The following is an 8183-nucleotide window of genomic DNA, read 5'->3' as shown; positions in this document are numbered from 1 at the left end:
GGATTGAGATATCAAGCCAGTGCCTTTCCCATGACAGCACTCAGGCTTAGCATTGGAGCCAAGGTATTGTTAGCTGGCCAGGTAATGCTAAAGGAATGAAATCATTCTTATTTTTGCCAAGAAGAAAGGCCATCCTGTCTCTTGGATAGGGAAGAAATAGAAAGAGCTCCATACCAAATTAGTGCAATTCCCAGGATTGGAAGAATTTGGGGTTTTAGCAGAAAATTTTTTAGAACGTGAGAAGTGCTTTGTTCCCCCACAAGGAAAAGTTTCTTGGTCAACACAGCCTGAGGTGTAAGGTGTGGAGGAAGATAGGCTGTCTGCTCCTTACTGTGTCAGGAGGGCCTGCAGCAAAATGCCTGGATATGAGGGAATAGCCACGCTGATTTAATCTTCAAAGCCAGTAAATGAAGCTTGGTTTTCTCTCATTTCCCCACCTACCTCTTTTATAAGTTTATCTGTCTTGGCAACTGAGCATATGTTTTTATTTTCTTTTTGTCTTAACCTGTCTTGCATTAAGTATGATTTCAGTGTAATTGGATACTAATGACTTGTTCCTTGCCAAAGGATGTGGTAAAACTCCAAGTAGAGCTTGGGGCACCTTACCAGCACTCTGGGTTGCCAGCTTGTTCTCCATGATATACACAGCATTGTGTGCAAACATCCAAAGCAATGTCCCTTCCTTCAGCTGCGGCCCCCATGCTCTCCCCTGGACAAGTCCGGCAAGGAGAAGTATAGAAGCACTCTAGAAAAGTATTATCCCTTCTCATTTCTAGCTCTTACATGTACTCCCTTATTGGTCCACCAGCCTGAATTCCCAGCTCTGGCTCCAGCTTTCTTTAGGCATTTGGGTTGTTTGCTACGACCAAGGCTTTGTCTCAAACCATTAGTTGTGGCTGCAGCTCTCTCTATGGCTCAAGCAGGGCCCATCTCACTGGGTCCTGCTTTCAGAATTGCCAGACACCACACTGCAGCTGTTTTGGAATTCAGTACATGCTGCATGAGGCAAAATGGAGCAGCCTTGTTTGCCCAGAGAAATTCTGTTGGAACTACACGGAAATCCGAGAGACGATCCTTCTCTAACATCATCCTCCATCCCATCACTTCAGGAGGGGTAGCATCCATGGGATCTCTGAGCTCATACATAGGAGCCCTCTCTCCTGCCTGGCCTGGGCATGCAGTGGATCATCTCTCCGGCTGCCAACTGGAGCAATAGGTGTGAGTCCAAGATGCCCAAGTAGAAAAAGGCAACACCTCCACCCCTGCAAACTGTTGTTTGCAATTACACCCTTCCTGTTGTTATACACCCACCACCCATTTGGACGCACTCACTCCCTTTCATTCACTTTGTGGTTTCCCCGGTTAATTCAGAGGAAAATGAAACACATTTGCAAGAGAGAAGCTATTTGCAAGCCTTTGCTTATGAAGGATCTGCTCCTCCCAGTTTATCCCCCTGCACTAGCCTGAGGCAGTCAGGAAGAATTTGGCCTCACTACCCACTCACTACCCAACTCACAAAGTAAAGTGAGCAAGGACAAAAAGGAAGAGAGATTGGACTGAATAACAGGTCTAAAGGGAGCTGTCTGTGGACAAAGACAGTGGGTCTACCTCTCATCTACTGAATACATTCCCTACTTCTCACTCCTTGCTCCCACTCCATGCCTTTTTCGTCATTACCTCAGCACAACACTCCTCCTCCAGGCTGCAGTTTGGCAAGCATCTGCAAGAGGCTGAGCTGCCCTGGCCAGCAGGAGAGAGTAGCCTGGGCTTCTCACGCAAGGTCTGGTCCCCTCATTAGCACCATCTGAGCTGATTCACTTCACTGACCATTGGAAAATCACCCACCTTGTTGGATTGTCATGGTGACTCAGGTGCCTGGAGCGCTCACAGACAGCTGTAGCCAGGACAAGGCAAGCCCTGTACATCAGAGCAGTGGAGAAGAGGGGAGGAGAAGTTGGACCTCTTTACTTTAGGTAAAGAGCTGCCAAACTGGCTCATCCTCCTTTCAAACTTCATCCTCAACTTCCTTATCGTTATCCAGAACATAATTAATACCTTCAGTACCCCAGAAGATAATCCATAACTTGAAGGAGCACTCATGAGCAAGTCAAGCCAAAAGCCATCACTTATCAGAGTAGTCAGGCAAAATCACTGCTGCCAGGAAGGTACAGTAGCAATGCATGTTCAGATGGAGTTGTAGTAATTAACATCTGACTCCAACAGCTCCCAGCATTTTCTGTGGCAGCAGGTTGCATGAATCCCATCCTGCTTCTAAGGAATGGAAAAAAGTGCCACTCATGTTCTTTCCCAAGCTCCCTAATGTACAACACTGGTTAACTGTTTTGGTTTGCTTTTCATTGGCCTAATGAAACTAGGGCTGCATATGCAGGGTTTTTTGCAGTATCCTGGCTCTCTCTGGTACAGAGCTGTTTAAAAAAGCGTGAATAGACAACTGTCATGCCAGAACTCAAACATCAAACAAAGGCTACCATGAGAAAGAAGCTTGTAGCTCACTGACACCAAGTTATTATCAGTAGTGGATCAACACATTTGACTGCCACAAGGTAAGCAAAGGGCTCAGAAAAGCAGGCAGTAAGTGTCAGCAAGAGGTCCTGAAGCTGAATCCAAAATGCCATAAATTGCCATCTCTTCTAGGAAAAGCAAAATCTATTTTGCATGTGATTGACGAGTAAAAACTGGAAAACAAGTTCTGTGACCTCGTGGCCTTTGTGGAGCATATCAAATGACCAAGACCACAGTCACTGAGACACAGCCACCTCTGTGAAGCACCAATGTGATGCACTGCAGGAATTCAGAGGCAAAGCCTGTTCAGACAGTACAAAGAGCATCATCTCTGGCAGCTGAGCTGCAGGGAAAAAATAATGGGGTACAGAACAAGAGTAATTCAGAGGTCAGGGCAGGAACCAACATGTGGACGTGAGTCAGGTGTACTGTAACGGGAGAGGTATTGATGTGGCAGTGGCATGAGGGCTGCCTGGAAGATGAGGTGCTGATGCTGACTGCCTTCAGAGATGCTCTTATCTCAGAGCAGATCAGATCAGCTCTGTGTCAGTCCCAGCCCTCCAGGCTCTGTCTGTCTGATCTGGGAGGCAGGACCAGGCATGGAGTGAAGGCTCGTCTGCTACAGAACTATGGAAGCAGCAGATTCCTCCTCCTTCTCCCACCAGCTGGGATTCCTCCTCCAGACACCAGGGGAACAGGCAGGCTCTGATGGCCCAAACGGCTGCTAGGGGCAGGGAGACAACAGAGTTTATGAGTGAAGGGGCATGACACATCTGCCAGAATTCGGGAACTGGATGGTATTATGATGGTCTTCCTGTTTTCCTTTCAGCATAGATATTGCAGCAGGTGACACAGTGGGACTTATCATCAGCTTGCACTTGCGAAGCTTCTCCTCACAGGGAAGTAATATCAGATGTGGAGCTTGGACACAGATATTGGGATTTCCACTGCGCAACCTCTGCATTTTGGAAGACATCAGAAGTGTCCCCTTAGTCCCTAATAGAGGATATAGCACCTCCTCATAGGTCAGTGCACACAGCTGGGGGCCAGTGGCGCAATGGATAACGCGTCTGACTACGGATCAGAAGATTGTAGGTTCGACTCCTACCTGGCTCGTTCTTTTCAGTTTTACAGTCTCACACTCTTTCTCGCCTTCTTAACCCTGGTCTTCCCCCAGGTTCCCACCCACCCCTCTGTGCGTACGTGGAGGGAAAACTGCGAAGCTTGGGTAATTCAAAACAAAACAAAACCTCGACAACCAAGCAGTTCAAAAGCTGGAGATGTGATTTTGTGTTCCTTTATTTTAATACCCACACATCCTGCTCATTGTGCTTGGGAATTTTCAATTGGGTCAACTCCACCTCCAAACAGACTTATTTTTGAAAAGATTTTATTACATGGATCTTTCCCGACCCCACTGGGAACTTTCCATATTCTCCTCTATTCCCAGCATCTTCCAGTTTTCCACTGTCACACTCCAGCTTGGCTGACCCTGGAGGATGCTCACTTATCCAACTCCTCCTGCTGAAACAGAGCAGGAGAATGTGCCAAGGAGATAAAAATCATGTCTAAGTATCCAGGATGTGAGCTGGGAGAGCTGCTGATAGCTGAATGAATGGGTAATCCTGAAATCCCACTTAGGTCAGGTGAGAGCAGGTACAAAAAGAAGCATGTGTTTACAATACTCAAAATACATATACTGACAAAGAGTACCTCAGAAAAGGAATATTCAATTTTCAGGTACTAATAAAATCTGGAAAGTGCTCTCTCGTTTCCAGTGGTTTCCCACCTTTGCAATCAGCAGAACATCTTGTCTATGCATGTGCCACATATCTCAAACAGCATCCATCAGGAAGCATATTGTTGTGCAGGAACATTTTCACCATCTCTCCTTTGAAATACTTCAGGCAGACTGAAACTTTTTTACCCTCATATTCCCATGAGATTTATTCTGTTTTCCGTTTCTCCAGCAAAAGGGACAACCTTTGTTTGAAATACAAACAAACCTTTTCTTACAAGACAGGACCTGAACATTTCCTTTCTGTTGCAGCAGTGTCCCCCCTGTAGCCATCAGGCTATTTAAAAACCCTCATCCCTTGTTTGCCTGAAGTGCCCTACTCTGGCAAGCAACCCAGTGTATCAGAGTGAAATGTTGCATGATTTGGGTTCTTATAGTCTCTGGCACCCTCCATAATTAAGTGATAGAAAGATTGAATAGACTGTACACACAGAGCTCGTTAGTGGCCCTTGCTGGAGACCAGATACAAAAATAATTATACACTTGCAGGTGACTGTCACTATTAACTTGCACCTAAATGAAGTATTTCACAAGTTACACTATTAAGCAAGCACTGAATAGTTTGCTACTGTAGTGAAAAACATTTAGTACCTTTAGATCCACGAGCATGTCCTAGAAGAATGGGAAGCTGAGCCAAAGAGTCACATGAATGTAAAAGGCTATAGCTCAAGAGAGAGAATAGCTGCTTAGCATAACGTGAGTCCTGAGACCAGGACATTTCGTGAGGGTTTTTGGTTTTGTTGGGTTTTTTTCCTTTCCTGGCTTTCATTATCCCTCAGCAGTATTACACTCTTACACAGAAATGCATGTCAATTCTTCCTGAGTGGGTGGGAGAGAAAAAATATCTTAGAGATGGAGAGAGGGGGAGAAAGGAGATGATCCCTTCTCTTGAAGAAAGTCTGTGTGTGCTTTTATTTTGGAAGCTATCCTTTAGGAGAAGTGAAAAGAGTTGCCACTGAATCAGTGAAAAGGAACAAAGGAGTTCAGAGACGTTTATATGGGCAGGGGTGAACCCTGGGAATAAAATAAATCTTTGGCTCTAAATAGAGTCTGTGCCCTGTCCCGCACTAGGGAATGGCACAGGGATGTGATTTTGGACTGTGGATTCAGATTTGACTGCCAGTGAGTATGAAGTTGTGTGGATAACAGACAGCTAAGGAAATGGATGTCTTTCCTCAATTTGTGCTCACTGAGATGCCTCTGTTCCCTAAAAGCCAGGTTTTCATGCCTGAGTTCCTCATGGGACAGTTTCTGAGAGGGATACATTGCACCATGCTGGAGGAGAAGGGAAGAAAAGGTTGCTGGTGGTGTCTGTGTGCGTGTCCACACACATGCACAAAACCACACTAATTAATGAAGGGGTATCTGGGGCCAGGGACGTAATGCACAAAGAGAAGCAGTGCGCAGGACTGACTCCTCCTGAGTTTCATAAATCTGTTTCCCTGCTGATAATCTTGCTTGTACTATATTCCCACAGAGAGTGGGTCCTCCTTGCTCTCATATCTGAAATCTACCCCAGAGAAACACTCCCACTCAGAGAGAAGACTCACACGGGGTTCTGTTGAAGGAGAAAACTTCACTTCCATTCTCCCCCTGCTATGCAGACAGATTTGGACACTTTCAGACACGTTTACTCTCTCCAAGCCAGGAGCTGCTGCCAAGCATGTTTTTCTGCACCCCACGTAGCACCTGTAATGGAAAAGAAGACTGGAAGGAAAAAGGAACAATAGAGCACAGGAGAGAAAAAAGCAGAGTATGAGTGCTGGCTCTCTTATTAACCATGTCCTAAGCAAGCCCATGTCGGTCTGCATCAAACCCCTTCTGTGTAAGGACCTCTGTGACCCCTCTCCCTCTGCTCCACATTCTGCTAGAACATCCCACGTCACTCTTTCTGGCACATCCAAAGGACCAAACATCACATTTGTTGCCTTAAGCCAAGAGGTGGTGGAGGACTTTTATCCACTCCTATCAGCCAGGGTGCTCACAACCCTCCTGTAGGAATTATCAGGCATCACAGAAAGCCCAATCAGTACAGATTGTTTGGCATCACACAAAGCAACATGCAAAATGGGGAGAGACCCAGAGTGGAACACAAAGGATCACCATGGAAAAGAAGACCTAACAAAACTAGCTAAGATTGAACTAAATTATTTTATTAATTATTTTTGGCTTCACATGGGAGGATCCTAAATATTAAAGTGAGAGGGGATCTTGTTAAGTCATATAAGTATCCCAGAGGTGGCTGCCATGAGGATGGTGCCAGACTCTTTTCAGCAGTGCCCAGTGACAGGACAAGGAGCAATGTCCATAAACTAAAGCACCAGAAATTCCAGCTCAACATGAGGAAGAACTTCCTTACACTGAGGGTGGCAGAGTACTAGAACAGGCTGCTGAGGGAGGTAATGGAATCGCCTTCTCCGGAGACATTCAAAACCCACCTGGATGCATTCCCATATAAACTGCTCTAGGTGACTCTACCTCAGCAGGGGGGTCTCCAGAGGTCCTGTCCAATCCTAACAATTCTGTGATTATGATAATAAATTATTTATTAAATCTCATTAAAAATAATTAATAATAGTTTTATCAAACATGATAATAACTAATATTTTTTGAAAACAACAAAACACTTCCAAAAGCATCGCTGTAAGAGTTATTTCAGTATTTACTGCAGGGCTGCTATCTCTTTGCGGTGTTTTCTGAATTTTGTTTCCCCTCAGGAGAGAATAAAAAAAGGTGAATTGCTTGTGCATCACACGTGTTTGTAAACGGCTCCGGGAGCGTCTTCCTGAGCGGTGAGCGAAGCCGCGCTCCGTTCCCAGAAAAAAAAAATTTACTGTCTCCTTCGAGCCGGAATCGAACCAGCGACCTAAGGATTCCCGCGGGGCGAGGCCTCTACAGTCCTCCGCTCTACCAGCTGAGCTATCGAAGGGACATGGCCGCCGCCCCCCAGCGGCCGCAGAAGCCCCCGCCCAGCCCCGCCCCGCGCGCAGTGCTGCGCATGCTCCCGGCAGCCTCGGCCCTCACGGGGGAGAGGCGCGGGAAGAGGCTGGGCTGAGTGAGCAGCGGCCGCTGCCGGCTCAGGGAGTCAGCTAATGGTGTAATGGCTCACACGTCTATCTTCGAGTGCGGGGAGTGGAGGTTTGACCCTACCTGGGCTGTGCATGTTTTTGCACAGGCGTGCGTCGAGAAGCAAAAGCAGGACCCTTCACAGCAACACACATACACATCGCTTCGAAGTGTTAGCAGCGCTCGTGAGGTACCGCAGTTATTTATTCATGCCACGGCGAATCACTTCTTTTGGGACATGTGAATCCACACACTGCTGTGTCCAGTTCTGTGGGCCTCAGCACAGGAAAGACATGGAGTGAGTCCAGAGGAGGGACACCAAGTGATGAGAGGGTAGAAGCAACTCTCCTGTGGAGTCAGGCTGAGAGAATTTTGGTTGTTCAGCCTAGAGATGGTTCCCAGGAGACCTCAGAGCACTTTCCAGTACCGAAGGGAGTTCCAACCGAGCTGGAGAGGGACTTTTTCCATGGGCATGCAGTAACAACAGAAGGGGTAGTGGCTTTGAACTGAAAGAGGGTGGGCTCAGACTGGATATAAGGAAAAAAAATTACAGTGGGTTTCATGAAAACACTGGAAGAGGTTGCCCAGAAAGGTGATTAATGGCCCCTCCCTGGAAACATCCAAGGTCTGGGCCTCTGAGCAGCCTGATTGAGTTGAAGCTATCCAGTGTCCCTGCTCATTGCAGGAAGGTTGGAAGTAGGTGACCTTTAAAGGTCCCTTTCAACCCAAACCATTCTGTGATAAGTGGCTGCTCTGAAGCTAGGGTGTGCTCTTGAATCTAAACATGTGGAATGCC

The 8183-nt window shown here is 46.7% G+C and overlaps 2 non-coding genes across 2 annotated transcripts; one reads left to right on the top strand and one right to left on the bottom strand.

Annotated features, from left to right (window-relative positions):
• The first annotated feature begins 3566 nt into the window (after window positions 1-3566).
• Window positions 3567-3639, top strand: TRNAR-ACG. Its single transcript has one exon. It is a non-coding gene; the product is annotated as a tRNA-Arg (tRNA).
• Window positions 3640-7159: 3520 nt separating this feature from the next.
• Window positions 7160-7250, bottom strand: TRNAY-GUA. The gene is given in 2 exon segments: window positions 7160-7195; window positions 7214-7250. It is a non-coding gene; the product is annotated as a tRNA-Tyr (tRNA).
• Window positions 7251-8183: the final 933 nt, after the last annotated feature.

Source organism: Motacilla alba, chromosome 2 (genome assembly GCF_015832195.1).
Source record: "Motacilla alba alba isolate MOTALB_02 chromosome 2, Motacilla_alba_V1.0_pri, whole genome shotgun sequence".
Lineage (NCBI taxonomy): Eukaryota > Metazoa > Chordata > Aves > Passeriformes > Motacillidae > Motacilla > Motacilla alba.
The sequence above is the reverse complement of the archived record's forward strand: the minus strand, read 5'-3'. Positions and strand labels throughout refer to the sequence as shown.